Consider the following 18,557-nt stretch of genomic DNA (forward strand, 5'->3'; position numbering starts at 1 on the left):
AGCCGTCTAAGGCTTCCGCGCAGTAATAAAAGACAGTGCACATTTAGGGACTTGCATCTGTGAACGTGCTTCTTAGAATACACGTTTCAGCTTCGTGTTATGAACAATGCTTGTGAAAGAGACCAGTATTTTTTCTCCGATTTCTAGTTCATTTCAACGGCGTAGTATCGCTGTTTAAGTACTTCGATGAGGGACGTCCAATACGCAGTGTTGCGCAGTCCTCGGCTGCCTTCTCCGCTTCGCCTAGAAGCGCTTGCCCAGCATGCAACAAACCGTAGTCTCTGGTGAGATCCTTAAAAGTTGCTAGTTTATGCAATAGGTCAAAGGGTGTAAACCGTCTTAAGTGTAAAACAATCTTGTGACTACGACATTAACCACTCTGTAGCTCGCGAATATAGTGTTAGTGTTGGAATGAAGTTGCTGCAACCGCAAAACAAGTTGCTTTTGCCGCCGCTGTTTACACCTTTTGCGCAAGGAGCCGCAGTTGGCACATCCTTCAGATTAGACGGCTCGTAAAAGGCAATGGTTGCAGGAACTTCACGTATTACACCGAGGCGGGTTCCAAGCCCTGTTTCAACCGGCACCCTTCCTATTCGTTTATCTGTGTCTTGCCTTACGATTTTCACAGCCAAACTGTATATGACTAGGTTCCCGGGATTTCTTCGACTCCGTCGACCGGAAACTCAACCAATCACAGCGGAACGCACACGCCCCGTGCGCCGCTGGGTTCCTTGCAGCACTATCAGATGGCGCTCGCCTCCACGCATCCGCACCCGCAAGCGTTTCCCAGTAACGATCACGGTTGTATAAGCTGCAGTTGCCGGGAAGCAGCAGCGGCAGCTTATCCATAAGTAAAGATCTGTAATTTTACAGGGTTCAAGCGCCGGCGTGCTTGAACGCAGGAGATCATGCGTTACTCGAAACGCGTGTTGCCACTGAAAGAGCTTGACCTTTGGCGCCGGGCGCTATCAAGCATAGATATAAGCGCTCCTCTTTCAGAGTTGACGACATCGTGCCATTTTCGTCGCGTCTTCATTGAATGGGGTCAGCATATTTGAGTAAAGCACTTATGAACTTAATAATAATAATTTTAATTATGGGGTTTTACGTGCCAAAACCACTTATGAACTTGTATGTGTTTACATGCTTGTATGTATACTTATGTATATCCACCCTGCTTTGATCTGGTACGAGATGGCAGTATATATAAATCAATAAAAAAAAAATACCGCAGTGCCTCCTGGCCAGCGTGGGTTCCCTCTACGTTAAAAGATAATACTGACGCTAATGCTAGCGTAAGTACAGTTTTTTTACAGCCAGACTGCCAAGCATGTATATATTCAGTTCCATCCAGGTGTACTAAACCAAGTCTTCAAGGGTTTCCAGCGAGGCTCTGAGCAAACGTACCATTTCGTCGTCAGAGGCCACAGGGCCAGTGTATTATCGGAGTCAGCACTTTAGGGTGCCTAGAGCGAGCGGACAAAATTGATGCTGCTGTTGAACATTAAGCCTCATCAATCAATCAATCAATCAATCAATCAATCAATCAAAATAGATGTTACACATATTTTTGAAGTACGAGGATGTAAATTTTTTGCAGCCAACCTGTTTATTATACAACTCTCCGATTTAAGCAAAGTCTTTGAAAACGCTCAAACAAAATTGTATTAACTTACATTGCTTGTGAGCCAGTGTATTAAAAGTGGACGTTTAAAGGCTTTAGTAGGTCCGGTTACAAAATTGCGGTATCAAGCTGCTTTAATGCGTGGTTACGAAGTTTTAATCTCAGACCTTGCTAAGCTTTCTTTGCCTCCCCCCTTCTTCCCACCTTATAGCTGAAAGGTACATGCTTGTAATTTTCAGTACGATTCTTGCGCTACATGACGCATAAATCTATCTTCCCCCAGCTTCCTGACCAGCGCATTCTGAAAATCCATCTGTTGATTGCATTGCAGCACATTATAGCACTGCACGAACCGGTGCATAAAACGAACGGCGCAACGAACAGCGTAATCACATGGAATGAGCTGCTGAAGAAAGGGCGCGAAGAAGGAGGCCCAATGCCACCGCCTCCCGAGTATCAAGAAAACCAGATCTCTTACATCACATCTACAAGCGGCACGACTGGCAAACCGAAACTGGTTGTGCATTGTCACGAGTCCCTCCTGGCTATCGTTCAGTCAAGCAGGTTAGAATTTTTTAATGCGTTTGTACTCTATACGGCACTCCTCGCACTTTCCTCGGGCTATGTATGCACATATGCACGTATGCATGTACGTATGCATGTACGTATGCACGTATGCATGTACGTATGCACGTATGCACGTATGCATGTACGTATGCATGTATGTATGTATGTATGTATGTGTGTATGTGTGTATGTATGTATGTATGCATGTATGCATGTATGTATGTGTGCATGTATGTATGTATGTATGTATGTATGTATGTATGTATGTATGTATGTATGTAACCGTTTTCACACCTACCTGAGCCACTGGGTAGTACATGGTCGAATGGGTATACGCGTCACGCTGCTGTACTGAGGGAACAGAGTTCGAAACCAACCATCTGGCCACCTTGGGTCACTGAGTTTGTGGCATTATGCACATATCTGTCACTCTTCAACTAACACTGGTCACTGTAGATGCGGGACTGCGTATGTACCGCTTTTCGAAGAAACACTTTAACGCCGACGTGCAGCACTAGGCATGTGCCATTCGGTCTGTGCTGGTCTTCAGTGAACCTCTTTGATGCCGGCATGAGTCACTGAGCAGGTGCCAGCCAGTAGGCGCGTGCCGCTCTTCAGTGAACATCTTTGACAAAAACTTGGGTAACTGGGTGTGTGCCAGAGGGAAGGCGCCAGCGACTAATTAAATTTCTTTGATGCTGAGTGGAATAGAACAAACGTCCCAGTCACAAATGTTCCTCAGAGACAGTAACCCGACGCTTTAGTAGGCTGCGCCACAAATGCACTGATATGCCGCTTTTCAAGAACGTCTTTCACGCCAACGCTTTGGCGAACGGCGCCATGAATGCACTGGGTACGTGCCGCTGTTCAATGAAACTCTCGCCAACTTGGGTCATTGAGTAGGTATCACTGGATGTGCAAGTGAGGTAACGATTTTCAGCGCTCGCAGGCACCGGCGCCCCACAATTCTTGTCTCGGTGACCATGCGCGGACTTTTGGGTGCGCCGCTATACGGCGCAGGGAGAAAGAGAGAGTGATTGTGCAGAGTAAGAGGCAACATGGCGCAGGGTGTTCCGAATAAAGCGTGACAAAGGATCTCGGTTGCCGCAAGACGCGTTTCTCAGCATTCACGCACACGGGCGCGCCATGCATTTTGGAGGCCACGCGCAGACTTCGCGGCGGCGACGCTAGATGGCGCCGAGTGTTCTTAGGGAAGCACGAAAAAGGAGTCCCACTGCAGTACACGCTTCATACATAACTCGTTTCGACGGTAGCAATACGTTGTCTCACTATACTGATTCAATGCTAAGCACATTACTCATGCCAGTCATCGCGAGATGGGCTCTTCCGTATTCGTTTTTTCAAAAGGGTAACAACTGTCCACTTTTGCGAAACCTGCTAAGAGAGCAAGTTGCTTATCTGTATGCAGCTTATCTTTCTTTTACCTTCCAACTGTTACGTATATGGCTCTCAGGTGTACCACACGAAAGGGCGCTCAAATTCCATCCGACGACTAGAACCCTATTTGACACGAATAAAGCAAATGCCCTTACATGCCTTTGGGTAACTAGGCACCAGCACGCTCGACAATCATTCCCAACATTCCAACCAAGAAGGGACTCCCCAACCTTCCCCTCCCCTGACACCATCCTGGATTATCAGTAAAGTTATTCTCTCTCTCTCTCTTTGTTGGTTGAACTTGAATACCTTGAAGCACGTGCATGTCTCCTAAGACCATTACGGGCACTGGCTAACAATCTCGGGCCTATTATAGTATATATACAAGTATACCCAAAAAATAGTGTTTCTGTGGGAGGGGTAAAAGGAGCACCGACTCCTAAGAAAAAGGTCGGCTTCCTGCAGAAAAGCAAACAGCCCACGGACCTCCATTCCATTGTCGGCGTGGTTTAATGGCGGTAAGAATCCAACCTCGGCCATAGCGCTTGCAACATGACTTGTTTGCAATAATACCGAAAACCTACGGTAGATGTGCGCAGTGGCTTATAAAAACTGTATTTTAATGTTTTAAAGCAAGACGCGAAAGGAAAAGATAGTGAAATAGGTTGAGGTTAAAGAAAACGGGACACGACGTCCGAATAGAAAAATGCGCCACTACGAGACAATGTTACTCGTTCGTTCACACAGTTACTGTATTTGGTTGTTGATGAAGCTCATTTCCTAGGGCTGATTGGTCCGACATAGATTTAGTAGGTGTGAATTACCTCATCAAAACGTTGCTGTTTTGTTCACGGTCGACGGATATGGGGAAGAAAACACCAAGGCTTCAAAACAAACCATTTTGGAGCGAGCGTTCCTTGATTTACCCGCTCCTGCCTTTGACCCTGTCTTTTAATTTGCGCTTACATATTTTCCTCCTACAAGGTAATGCTCTCGAGGCTGCTTTCAAGGACGAGCGTTGAGAAATCTTCCTGTAAAGATGCGCTCAGGCCTGCTGAAGCTTTGTTCGCAAAACAAATCACTGAAAAATAAGCTAAATGGTGTATTTGGCTGCGACAACTCGCCATGTGCTTTGAACCCGGGAACACACACTACTGCACGACAGTGCAAAGTTGGATTATATTTAGCTCTCAACGTTGCTTTTCAAACAGACGTTGTGTTTCTCATTCTCTACCATCTCTTTTTGTTTTGTTTATTCCTAATTAGGCCGTGCTCACCTTGTTAAATTCATATAAGAAAGAACAAGTTGACTAATAGAAACCTTTACCTTTGTTGAATCCTCTGCCTGACTTCATAAGCCTTTCCGTTTTCTTACCCAATATTTAGCCATATGCCCTGTATTTATCGCATTTATGAGACCCGACCTTAGGTTTTACTGTTTCTTTTTTATGTTAAACCTCTTTCGAGCGGCCCACATGGTAACTATGTGACTGAACTTTAAGCTTGAGTTTGTTCCATTATTTATAGAAGGTACGTATTTTTCTTTTCAATTGGAATTTCATTCTTCACATACGAAAGGCCTTGTGATAACAAAATTCGTTTTCTGGACTTCAGTCTCACTCTAATGAACACGCATGTCTGTTTCGAATACCAGCCGAGGTTGAACAAGTAACTAATTTCATACGACAGTGTCCACTCCAAGCTAGTAAAAAGAGGAGTAGCAATGACTTGTCTAAAGGAAGCTCTAAATAAATCTTGCATCCACAAAGTAGAAAGCAGCTTTAATAACCAGGTTTCAAGGCTACGCCTAGCTGGTTTTCCTTCACATTTGGTTCCTAGCGTCAGCGATAAGCTTCTTCAAAAGATCAAACAGGCAAGAGAGGGCAATAACACAGAAAAGCCAGTTGATAGGAAGAGATTACATGTGATTCCTTATTGGCATAGGGTGTCCCACAACCTCAAGAAGGTTGCGCAAAGGCACAGTGGTAATCTTCTCTTCAGTGCACCGTGTAAGTTGACCAAGATATGCCCTATGCTGAGAAAGGAAAAACCCGAACCATGCTCTAAGACACATGCAGCGCAGTACACGGCTTGCAAAAGTAATGTCGTGTATGCGATACCCCTAAGTTTCCAACAGGTTGATATCGGTCAAACCGGACGGTGTTTCAATTAAAGGGCGCGTGAACACAATTGAGCCGTAAATGACAATAAGGGGGGCCATCTGGCTGAACACTCTAAACATCACAATTGCCGTCCGTATCTTCATGACACCAGGTTTCTGGCACGTTCTAGAGATGGACTAGAACGGGAGACATTAGAAGCATTCTACATTGCAAACGCCGAGGGTACGTGCATTAGCTGCCCGTCAGTGACGCTTACCGAAAAAAAGATAGCTTTTCTAATGAGATAAAGAGGTCGTGTTCTCACGGTAGTGCTATTCTAGGTTGTGGCTATATAAAGGCCTGTCTCTTCAAAAAAAAAAACATTTAGCTGGAAGTACCGCCTTGTCCGCAAGTATGGCAGTCCATTGAATGTATTCCTATGTGAAAATAAGCATCCGGTACCACTTAAAGGCCCCAACATCATACAGACAATGTATTAACAATACGAGTATACATTATATGCCCATTATATGAACACAAACCTTATAATAAAGGCCACCACGTGCTTTTATTTAAAAAACAAGCAGTATCCGTCCCTACTCTCTATTTCAACCAAATCTATGCACTGCAATGAAAGCCATGAGTCACGTAGTCGCTTCGACCAAACTAAACGGTCCGTACGGAGAACCAGAGCAAGGGCTCCTCTATTGTCCGCCGCTGACCGCCCCCTTTGTGATACCGACTGAGTGTAAGCGTCATGCACGGATCAGTGGCACACAATGGGCGAACCGTTCACTCATCTTTGAAACCCGTAGCTCGTTCTCCTTACTTGACACTAGCCATATAGCTTTCGTTGCGTCGTGAAGTTCTGTACACCGAACCAAAAAAAAAATTAATCTTTTCTTTTCGTTTTTGCCGTTTTACAGCCACCCTGGGCACATGCGTCTAGGTCCAGAAGACTTGTCCCTCTCCACATCGTCGTTGGTCCACACGTACGCACTTCTTTGGGGTGTCTGCAAGGCTATCGCCCAGGGAGCGTCGACCGCCTTTATGGAGACCGCCGATGACAGTGCTATACTCGAGGCAATACACAAGCACAGGGTAAGCGTCAATAATTAGGTCAAAACCCTGGGAGAGGAGGACAGGCAAGAAATAAAAGCATAAAGGCAAGGCGGGCAACTTGAATTGAAAAATCTTCGGTTTGCTACTTTTGTAAGAGAGAAATGCAGGGAAGACAGAATAATACAAATAGAGAAAAGAGATAACACATCAGTATCAATATAACAGGAAAGAGTATTCCCCACAGGCCATACCCCCCAACCTGAATTTATACCAACAGGTAAATTTGCTTGTATCGATGCTCAAAAAGAGCCAACACAAGTCAGTCATTTCAGTTCTTTTTTTTTCACAGTTTAGAGCGTTGATGAATAATTTTAGTGATAGGGCTATACGGGACTCCACGTTATCTAACCTTGCCCTGTCGTGCCTCGCTCTCACCAAAGATATTCTCGTAGATTTAAAAAATTATGAACTTCCGCATGAATAACTCCTACGCCAACATCTACATTAATGTTTTCACGTGTTATCACTGGTTATCAATGTATCCCAATGAATGACATGAGTCCGATAGATCAGTCACATAAAGAAATAATCCATTCTTCAGATAGAATTGAATACAATCCCATGCTTTTTCACTGACAAAAAGCTTGTTCTAACCTTCGTCATGTTGGCAGAGATGTAATGTCTCATAGTGTAGCACATGTTGCTAATTTTTGGCAGAGTTCCTAATGCTTCCCTAAGAATCAACTCTGTACACGTATAGACTATGCAAGAGGTGGCATTCATCGCTCTCGTCTCGTAAATCCTGAAATCAGGCTAGTCATGCCAACACCTTCAAAGCAACCTTAGTACATTGCTGGCTGTATGTTGGGCTGAAGATCTTTCCCCAGTCATTGAACCTATTAGTCAGAATCTAAGTATAATTACGTGTTGAACAAAGGGCGAGGCAAATAATTAATATATTTCTGATAGTCGGCTTCGATATTTTATTATTTGGATGGTAGGAAGCCAGTTGTCTCTTGCCCTCGATTACAGGTGCTCAGGTGCTTCCCAAGCACCTGAAATATGTTCATTGTGTGAAAGAACAACTTTCAAGAACGCTTTTTATGTCACTTACTGAAATCAAATCAAGAAGATTTGCGTTATTTTTGTAGCTATGTTATTTTAGTGCCACTTTCATGCTGTTTATACGTTATCCAATAGTTTAGTTTGGCATGCTTCCCCTGAATAGCTGCAATGCCGCATTTCGGCAAATCTGTACTGCGGAAATCCGAAAGGTGGAGGAAGTTTCCCGAAATGAAAATATTGACGTCTACTCAACAGTAGCACGAAGTCACAGTGTAAACCTATGAATATTTTCTTTCTTTCTTTTAGTGAAACTTGTATGGGGTGCCTTCATAACTTTGTGCTACACCGACGGGTGGATGACAATGTTGCCCTTTCACTGCTGCGTTTTGCATCACGCACATCTCATGCTCGGAACGTATTTCTGGTGCAGAGATACTCAAGAAGTTATCGTTGTTTAAGTAACATGAAATTTGAATTCAGTTGCGTTCTCTATGCGCTTGTGGCCAATATACAAATAATTGAGGAAGCAAATATAATTCAAAGACAAACTGACGCAGTAACTCTCGGAAAAGCACAAAAGCTTCAAGCCAATCGAGGCTTCAATTTCGGATCATAATACGGCCTCTTGGATCACACACGGGATGCCTTATCTAGGAAATTAGTTGTCGCTCTAATTAGCGTAAAAGCCACCACATGCCACATTAATCTCCATGTTATTTCCCACTTATTCCTTTCTGTTCCTGATTTGTGCAGACAAGAAGACTTTGGTGGTGGCCCTTACTTGCTTACGCAGATTCAGAGGCCCCCAAAAACAACTGTTGAAAAGACTTAAGCACTTCTTTGCCAGAAAGGTGAACAAAAACTATGCGAAGCCTTCAAGACATGACCTTCAGTGATCTTACACCTGAAGCGTTATCTTATAGCAGCACCAGAGAACCGCCAAAGGTTAATTGAACACGACATAGGGTGCATTTGAGTGGCCGCTCATCGGCGCCATTGAGCGACATTGTGATTAAATACTGGGCTTGCATGTGTCAGAACCACGATCTCTTTATGAGACACGCTGTACCAGAGAATTCCGGGTTAATTTTGACCCCCTGGGTTGTTTAACGTGCACCTTATGCACGGTGCATGAGCGTTCTTGCATTCCACCCCCATTGGAATGCGGTCGCTGCAACCAGTGTCGAACCCACCGCCTCACGACGCTCAACAGCGCAACGTCATAGCCACTGAGCTACCGCGGCGGGTCTCCACACTAGAATGGCACTGGCAACCTAACAATGGCAACCTAATCTGAAAATCTGCAAAAATACGCCACAATCGTCGGATAAGGCTGCGCAACACGAAAGCGAGACAGTGACTGAATTGTTGTAATTGCTGCGCAGATATTCATTTATGGTTCCCATTGCCACTGATTTACGTGGTGTCGCTTGGCAAACGACCGTGGAATTATGCCACGAGGAGCCATTTAACTGGTACCAGGAGATTGAAAAGATTGAGTTTCAGAAGCCAATCAAATTACGAACACTACCAATTTCTGAGACGTGCCCGTTGCCATTATACAGGTTGCCCCAACTGTCATGCAAGAGCTGGAACAACCAACTTTCTCCAACCAACACACTCAATTGCTCTTTTTTAAAAAGAAGAGCAATTGAGTTACTTGAAGAAAACCTAGTGCACATTGTTTCCAGCGCAGTGGAGTAGTCGCCATTAAATTTCTCGCTACGGATATCTAATTAGGTAATTGTAATTAATTATCTAACTCGAGGAGTACCGCCCCCTAAATATCAAGGTGTCAGTGAAACATTTGTAGGCGCCGCCAAAGGACATCTAACTGCGGTATTTTCACTGAAGCACTAATTTATCGTTTCCATGCTACCCTGGCCCAGCCGACGCATCGGCACAGATATCAACCTTCACGCATAAAACACGTCACCCCCTCGCTGTTATCAGTGGGCTTGGCAGCACTCCGACAATTTGGTTCACCGACGTCGATGCCTTTCGGCCTTAAAGGTGCTCACAGTTTTCTGCTTTCCCGTTGGCACCTGCTGTTCTCTTGGAGTCTGTATCACAAAATCTGCGGGCTCGCCCGGCTTACGGTGTGTTGCCTTGCGTGATGCACCTGCCTGGCGGAGCCTCCTCAATCGCGTGCCAGGAAATACCAATCCTGGCCAACGCTAAGTACAGCCTCACGTCTGCAGCCTGCTGTATACCGTCCCTCGATACCGGCTCGTCTATACCGGCTCGTCTTACCCTCAACGCGCCTAGTACTACGGACGGGCCAACCTCATCTACCCTCCAATGCCTCGAAATCGAAACAAGTGCCGTTGACTACTGCGCCGCACCACCCTTGAGCGGAAATCCACCGCGTTTGTCGTGGTGGATGCACGTCTGTCATCCTACAACTTCTCGCACTCTCTGAGACGTGGAATCAAATCCCGGCCCCAACACTCATTCCAGTTCTACGCAGACATCCTGTGACATAATTGCACCATTGCAAGAAATGAGCTAGCTCAGGTCAGGCGTCTCTTCTAAGCGAAATGGAATCAATTGGAACCAAACTATCGCAGAACGATAAAATTTGTGACGACAGTAAGAGGCTATTGACAAAAATTGAAGACAATGTTTCCTCCATAACTGCACTGAAGACCGAAACTAGTTGCATCAGGGCAGTTGTCGATAAAAACACAAAAGCCATTTCCCACACATCATCACGACTAAATTATTCGGAAGATAGGGCTCGTCATCCTCAACTCCTGCTGTTTTTTTTTTTTTTTTTGGCGTAGCTGACATTGAGCGGGAAACGCGACAAGAATCGTAGAACAAGATTGCGGAACTTTGCACTTGTAAGCTTAACATTAAGTTAGACCTTTTAGGTATCGAGCGCGCTCATTGAATTGGCAAATACAGCATTAATAAAACCAGACCTATAATTGTCAAATTAGCACATTTCAAAGTAAAACAACGTATTCTTTCAAATGCTGATCAACTAAGGAGGGCCAACCACATCATGTCAGAAGACTACTCATCTAACCAACTAATCGAGTTCGGCAAGTTCCAACAGAAACCTTTTAAACTTGGGTACGATAAACTAATCACAGAAAACAGAACTTAAGTATGACAACGCCACAAGAAACTTATATTATCTTCATAGCTACCATCACACACTACCACAAAACCACATAGCATCCCTGTATCATTTGTTTATACTAACATAAGAAGCTTGCTGCCCAAACACGAAGCACTCTGTAGCCTCAATAATTCTCCATATTGTAAGCTTCTCGTACTAAGAGAAACGTGGCTGAATTCAACCGTTGCTAACACAGCTTAATTCATTCCTCCCTGATTTTGACACCTTTAGGCTGGATTGTGCAGGCAAATGCGGAGGAGGTGTTCTGATAGCTGCCCATCGCAGACTTTGTTGCCCTATTGTCGATATCACTTCGCCTCTAGAAAGTTTATTCGTTTTTGTACAGTTCTTCATACCTACCAATTATCGTTATATACTATCGACCTCCCGACGCACATGTTTCCTTTACTACTCACTTTCTCGAGGCACTGCAATCTGTTACGACATCATTCAGTCATGCGAAACTACTCCCCTTCGGTGACTAAACTTCCTGGTATAACATGGCCCGAACTAGCCTTAATGCTGCCAAACAATAACATCGAAAGTTATTTTCTTAACACATGCCTCACCTTTGGTTTGACGCAGCTAGTATCTACCCCAACGCAAAAAAAACGAACAGTGCTCTAACACAGTCTACCTTATCTTAATATCCCTTCCCGACATAGTTTCTTCTGTAACACATCTACCAGAAATAAGTGACCACTCAGTACTACATGCAGAATTATCCTGGCAACAAACTAGGAGGGGAAAAAACAAAAAAAAAGAAAATAACACTTTGCAATAAAGGTGATTACTTCAGTATTAACAATGCACTAACCGCGTTTTACAAGTGGTACACATCAGAGATATCCCGAAACGCACAAGAGACACCAAATGGACGCTTTTTAAAAATAAAATGATTGAACTCGCTGAGACTTGCATACCAACTATCACCTTAACCACGCGACCTTCCTTTTTATGGTTCAACAAGTCACTAAAACGACTAAACAATAAAAAGAAAATATTATTTCGCAAAGCCAAACATTCCAATACCACTCCTGCCTGGGAAAAATACCACGCCAGAGAAAAGGCGTTTGATTCTTTGGCCGCAACAGATATACGAACCTTTTAGTCAACAACATTCCCTAGCATGATGCAAAACAATCGCAAACAATCCTGGAAATGCATTAACCCAAATAACGATAAACCATTGTTATTATATGATGGCGACAATAACACGTGTTCCTGACCATAGCGCACCTGAAGCACTAAACTCTTCCGTGTTCACTTCTGAACTTAACACTGACCTCCTGGACTGTCCTTACCTCAACCACCCAACCATGCCAGACTGAACTCTTAAGGCATACGTTATCACCAAACTAATATAGTCCCTCAAATTTCCATCCTCTGCCGGCATCGAGAGAATCCATACCAAAATGCTTAAGCACACTGCGCACATCTCTAGTGTATTTTTTTTTTTGCCATATATTTCAGCAATCATTATCATCTGGAGTGGTGCCGCAAGACTGGAAAATAGGTAAGATAATTCCAGTACCAAAAAAAGAATCACCGTCATCAAACCACAATTACTGTCTAAAGCATCAACAGCGGGACGACGTAGCACCTCCTCAAACAACTTTAAACAGAACCAGAACCAAAGCGGACCAGGGTCGTACGCTGAACAGGATCATGCACGAGGAACTCAATTACCACGGAAATGAGCTCATTGACCGTCTCACCGACAAGTACCCCCCGCTGGCCAAAAATGCTAGAGGCACGACCGCCGAAGCATGTCGCGTCAAAGCCAACCCAGAGCTAGATCGGGACTTCTCAACCGAAGGGATACGCACGGCGCTTCAGAACCTAAACAGCAAGTCAGCGCCGGGACCGGACGGCGTAACTAACAAGGTACTTAGAAACCTCGACGAAACCTCAATCGAAACCCTCACAGAGAAAATCAACAAAATCTGGAGGAATGGAGCACTACCCGAAGACTGGAAAACGGCCCTCATCGTGCTCATCCCAAAGCCTGGCAAGGCGCCCAACATCAATAACCTGAGACCTATCTCGCTGACGTCTTGCGTCAGCAAGGTAGCCGAGCACGCGGTCCTAAACAGGCTCTCGAAACATCTCGAAGATAAAGATATCTACCCCACAGCAATGATCGGCTTTAGACCCGGGCTATCCACCCAAGACGCCATGAAGCTCCTCAAGCATGAGATCATTCACGCAGACACGAGACACGAGAGTGATCCTAGGGCTAGACCTCGAAAAAGCATTCGATAATTTATCACATGACTACATACTCGACACGATCTCCAACCTCTACCTCGGCATGAGACTCTACACTTATACAAAATTGTTCCTGAGCGACAGAACGGCCACCCTCAGTCTAGGGGAAATCAAGTCCCAGAAATACAAACTCGGAGGCAGGGGCACCCCACAAGGTTCTGTCATCTCTCCGACGCTTTTTAACCTTGCGTTAGCCGGCCTAGGCACGAAACTGGATCAAATCGAGAACGTAAAATACACGATATACACAGATGACGTAACGCTTTGGGTCCCCGGAGGTAGCCTGGGATCAATTGAAAGCGCTCTGCAGCAAGCGATCGACGCGATCGAGGAATACCTCGCTCCCACCGGCCTGCGAAGTTCGCCTGCGAAGTCGGAGCTCCTCGTCTACAAACCATCGAGGAGTGGTCCCAAACCAATGAACGAAATCAGAGACACACACGCCATTACTCTCAGAACAAAAGATGGAGGAACCACTCCACACGTCAGCAAAATCAGAGTCCTTGGGATGCTCATTGAGAGCAACGGCTCTAACGCCGCGACAGTGAAGAAGATCGTGACAAAGTCGAATAATGCCTTGAATCTCATACGATGCGTAGCAAACAGACAACACGGCCTTAAGGAAGAAAATCTCCCCAAGCTAACACACGCCTTTGCGGTATGCCACTTCACCTACGAGGCGGCCATGCACAGATGGAAGGTAGCGGAGAAGGACAAACTCAATGTACAACTGAGGAAGCTAGTCAAACTAGCACTGGGAATCCCCAAGAACACCGAGACAGAGCTCCTGCTGCAACTGGGGGTACACAACACACTTGAAGAAATCGCCGAAGCTCAAGAACGGGCTCAATGGACAAGACTCTCTGGAACCAGACCGGGTAGAGAAATCCTAGCCAAACTAGGTCATGCCACCACAGTAATGGAGAATCTATATCAAAGCGTTCCGACGGACACACGCAACTCCTACACGGTTCGCCCGCTGCCGCTGAACATGAACCCCGCGCACCATCAACCCAGAAGGCTGGCACGCGGATCGTTCATCCTGCGAGAAATACGTGATAAGATCCTAGCCTGTTTCGTAGATGTGGCACAGTAGCCGACCAGGAAGACCTTCGTTGCCACCACGATCAATAAGCAAGGTCAAGCCACAAACGCTCTCACATTCAAGACCCACAAGTCCGAGATAACAGAACGGGTCGCCATCGCACTCGCGCTCGCAGACCCGACCACCACCCACGTCTACAGCGATTCACGCTCGCCTGTCAAAGCCTTTCAGAAAGGAGCAGTTGCAAGCCAAGCACTACAAATAATCAATAGATCCGCACCGCTGCAGCATCACACCATCTGCTGGTTCCCGGCACACCTCGGAGAGATCGAGGACGCCCCTCGCAATCTCAATGAGATGGCTCACAGGAGCGCGCGAGACCTAACCCTCCGCGACGCCACCTATCCTGGTCGTGACCATCCCAGCGAGAATCGGGACCCTCCGTCCACATATAACGAGATCATAAAGCATTTTTATCTAGACCGCAGAATATACAACACACCTCACAATAAGCTCACCAGGCCTCAAGCCCTCACGTTCAGAATGCTCCAAACAAACACGCATCCCACGCAGAACAGACTACATCACTACATGCCTGACCTATACAAAACATCATATTGCGAAAATTGCCATAGCACACTAGACGTACATCACTTGCTCTGGCCGTGTGGTCGGACCCACGCAAACAAGGATCAAGACTCCGCCAGGCTACAAGAAGCATTACGCAGCACGAACCTGGCGGAGCAGCTCTGGGCCGTCCAGCGAGCCCACGATGCGGCCAGGGAGTTACAGCTCCCTGTCCTAACGTGGGAGTAGCCCGCTCTATGGAACCTTGCGCCCCGTAGCTCGCAGGACCTTTCATTAAAGTTATTCCATCCATCCATCCATGTCTTTTCCATTGCTTATCGCGTTTCGTCCGAGGTAAGAGCGGCGCTTCGGCCGCGTTATCAAGGTGCTTTTCTCATAAATGTGATTTGTCGGCCTTGAGAGACGGATAACAGGTGTCACGTAGAAATGAGAAGGAATCGCTGCGACGCGGCAAAACCTCCTATTGGTGCTCCTTCCATACCATTATATCAAGGTTATGCGCTGTCTCTTCGGCTTTTCGACAGGCAAAGCGGTCGCTTTCAATCGTTTATTTGAAGCTGCTACATTATGATGCGGGTGGGAGCGCTGTCACGTGGTATTTTTCATATTACATATTTCATTTTACTAATCATCAGTCGAAAAAAATTAGTACGCAATAAGTACGCTACTGAAAATACTACAGTTTGATATCCCTTGGCTGTGGCTAGAAATACCGAACTGACACTTCAATAAGTAGGACAGTACTTACCGAGTTAGGTAACTAATTACAATTACTTAATTAAATCTCAGTAACAGAAAATTTACCGGCTGCTGCTCCACTGTATTGGAGAAAATATTCACTAGGTTTCTTTCAAGTAACGCAGTTGCTCTTTTTTTTTCTTATCTTGGTGTATCACAGTTTGGACACCCTGCATATGATATATTCTGCTGTGCTATTCTTGGTCCGTTAGCGACGACTGCAGGCTCAATGTTTGTGTTCTCAACAGGTTACATACTTAAGCACAACGCCTTACACTGTGACGTGCCTGTTGGACAACAAACGGCGCAATGGTTATGACCTCCATAGCCTCCAATACGTCACTACGTCGACCACGAACATTGGAGAAGACGTTGCGAAAACGCTGGTCAAAGAATTTAATCTCAAGTCTTTTACACAGAGTAAGTGTCAAGTGTTCAAATTCTGAACACATTTAACCTACCTCTCGTTGAAGAAGAAAGAGCATTCATTTTCCTTTCGTAAACAGTTAACGTTATATTGACGGCCACGTTACCAAGAGAGTGCTTAACCTGATCTAAAACGGCCTCTGCGTTTTCGATGTCTATGATACGGATTATCTCCAGCACTGAGTTCCCTAATCGTCACCGCGGTTTACACGGGCGTAATAGACTGGCATTACAAGTGATTCGCGAAAGTACCGACTTTTTCTGAAGGTTGACAGTGGGAAGGCAACAAAACTTTCTTTTGGCTCTTGTATTTTTGTTTGAGCAGAGTACGGTCAGACGGAGATCCCTTTCATCTCAGTGGGCCTCTACAACGCGCCCACCAATTACAAGTCCATCGGTTGTTTGGCAGTTGGCGTAGAGGCACTGGTAAGAATCGCAATTTTCCTGTTTGCTTAAAACAACGGAAGTCGCACGTGACAGAGTCATCCAGCAGGAATAGTCGGTGCCTCATTCGTGCCGTGTGTATATGTTTGGTTCTCTCACGCCACAACAAACTACACTTTAAAATTATGCGTGTACAGCGGCGTACTAATGCATTGCGCAAAAGTCACATCGGGACTACTACGAGGACACCCGATATTAAGTTATTGAGTAGGACTTACCAGCTAGCACTATATTCAATCAGTGTCATAACCAAGACCATATTTGCCCTTGCTCAAATTGAGGGTTTGTTGCGGTTGTTGTTTACTAAATAATGAGATCGTGTGAAAAAAAATCGCCTCCATTCCACCCTGTGAAAGTGGATGTACAGCGAAGATGGTGCGGACGTTACACGGCGTTACACAAGCATTACCACCACAAGTGGCATGCGTCAAGCGCGAACGCATGTATGCTCAAGTGCACCATACATGCTCATTTTTCTAGCCCCACGCGAAGTGAAAGTGCCTTATAAAACTAAACTAATGTTTAAAAGTAAATATGGTGAGAAAATTTGTAAAGTACGACTTACACGCAAGCTGCAGACATGATAGCATGAAATCGTAATCTGAATATACAAGAAAACACAATTCTGCTACGCGGAAAATCAAACACAAACCCCTTTTCCAGCTGCTTTTTTTTACTGAGTAGAGCACGAGAAATCCCAACCAACTAGAGGCTAACAGCTTCGCTGTAATAATTATAGTTAAAAAAAAGTAAACAAATGCGAAGTTTATTATATTAGGCGCTTTGTCTGGCCTGGCTAAACAACGTTCTCCATTTTGTTTTTGTTTTTTTCTTTTCTTTACTTATTTACGTTGAGATTGGGCTCAGCTATATAGTGGGAAGGCCCACGTGCGATACACCCATCGCAGTGAAAAACGCTCCAATGTGTAGGCTACAAACTTTCCAGTGTAACGTTTCTGTCCGCCACGTGCTTCTGCATGTGTCCAGGTTTTCTGAAGGTACACGAAATCTATGTATATTATATAGGATACTGCTTGAAATGCCGACGCTCACAGTAGTATCGCATTACCACCTCTAATCTTCTTTTGTTTTTGCTGCCTCTTCTTGTCGACCTTTTCTAGCGCCTCGTAGAGAACCAGAAACCCGCTCGTCCGTCCAACCCTTCCACCCGCCTTACGAATAAATTATATTCTTGACTCCCTACGTTGCGTTTTGCATAGCTTCCGTCGTGGCTTTCACACAGGTCAGGGACACAGAAACGAAAAAGCCTCTGGGACCATGGCAACGTGGAGAGCTCGTGGTTCGAAGTCCAAACCTGATGCGTGGATACTGGGGGAGACTGCACGAGTCCATCACCGACGAAGAAGGCTGGTACAGCACAGGTAGGAGTGTATGAGAAACGTGCACGTACAACGTGCTTTGATAAACCGTAGAGCGAATAGCACTTCTCAGATGCGCGCACAGTGAAACAAGTAGTTATACATACGAATTAAATAGTACTTCTTCACACGTATACAACGTGGAAGACAAATGTATCGTTATCTCTACGTTTCTTTATTCACCAACATATATTTAACCACTTTGTTGAGGCACAATACGAGCCTTCCCGCAAAACAACGCCCGCATCTCGAAATATTTTGTAAACGTTTATTTTCCGAAATACATTTGGTGCGAATGAATCCACTGAATGCATTCACAAGAACTCCTTTTGTGTTACCGTGGACAGCTTTTGCACAGCCTTCGCTGAGGTGATGCAGCGTCTGTATGCTAGTCCATGCCTGTCCATGCCTGCTTTTTCTTAGGCTTACCAAATTTAGCTGGTAGAACACACAACAAGGTGTAAATGATCACGACTGTGAGCTTAAAGCGATAGGATGAAGTATTGTCAAGAGCGAATACCTGTGAGGTCGCGACACATCCAGCGCTGTGCCGCCATTGGCCTTGGAGAAGAGGAATAAAGGGACAGGATTCAGGAATTCAATGATGAGGGCAATGATATTAAGGTCAATCCAAGCTTTCATTACAGCAGTTCATATAAACCACAAGTCATGGCGAGGTCCACATAGCGGCTAATTTCTTAGCGAGCAAATGGTTCTC

General features: G+C 45.3%; 2 long non-coding RNA genes across 3 annotated transcripts in view; one reads left to right on the plus strand and one right to left on the minus strand.

Moving 5' to 3' along the window:
- LOC126532091 (uncharacterized) overlaps nt 1–18,557 on the minus strand; it is a 176,419-nt gene that overhangs the window by 136,102 nt on the left and 21,760 nt on the right. The gene's annotated exons all lie outside the window — the stretch shown is intronic.
- On the plus strand, nt 1,960–15,991 carry LOC126531196 (uncharacterized). Its single transcript, XR_011894796.1, has 3 exons — nt 1,960–2,188; nt 6,618–6,792; nt 15,839–15,991. It is a non-coding gene; the product is annotated as an uncharacterized lncRNA (long non-coding RNA).

This window comes from Dermacentor andersoni, chromosome 5 (genome assembly GCF_023375885.2).
Source record: "Dermacentor andersoni chromosome 5, qqDerAnde1_hic_scaffold, whole genome shotgun sequence".
NCBI lineage: Eukaryota > Metazoa > Arthropoda > Arachnida > Ixodida > Ixodidae > Dermacentor > Dermacentor andersoni.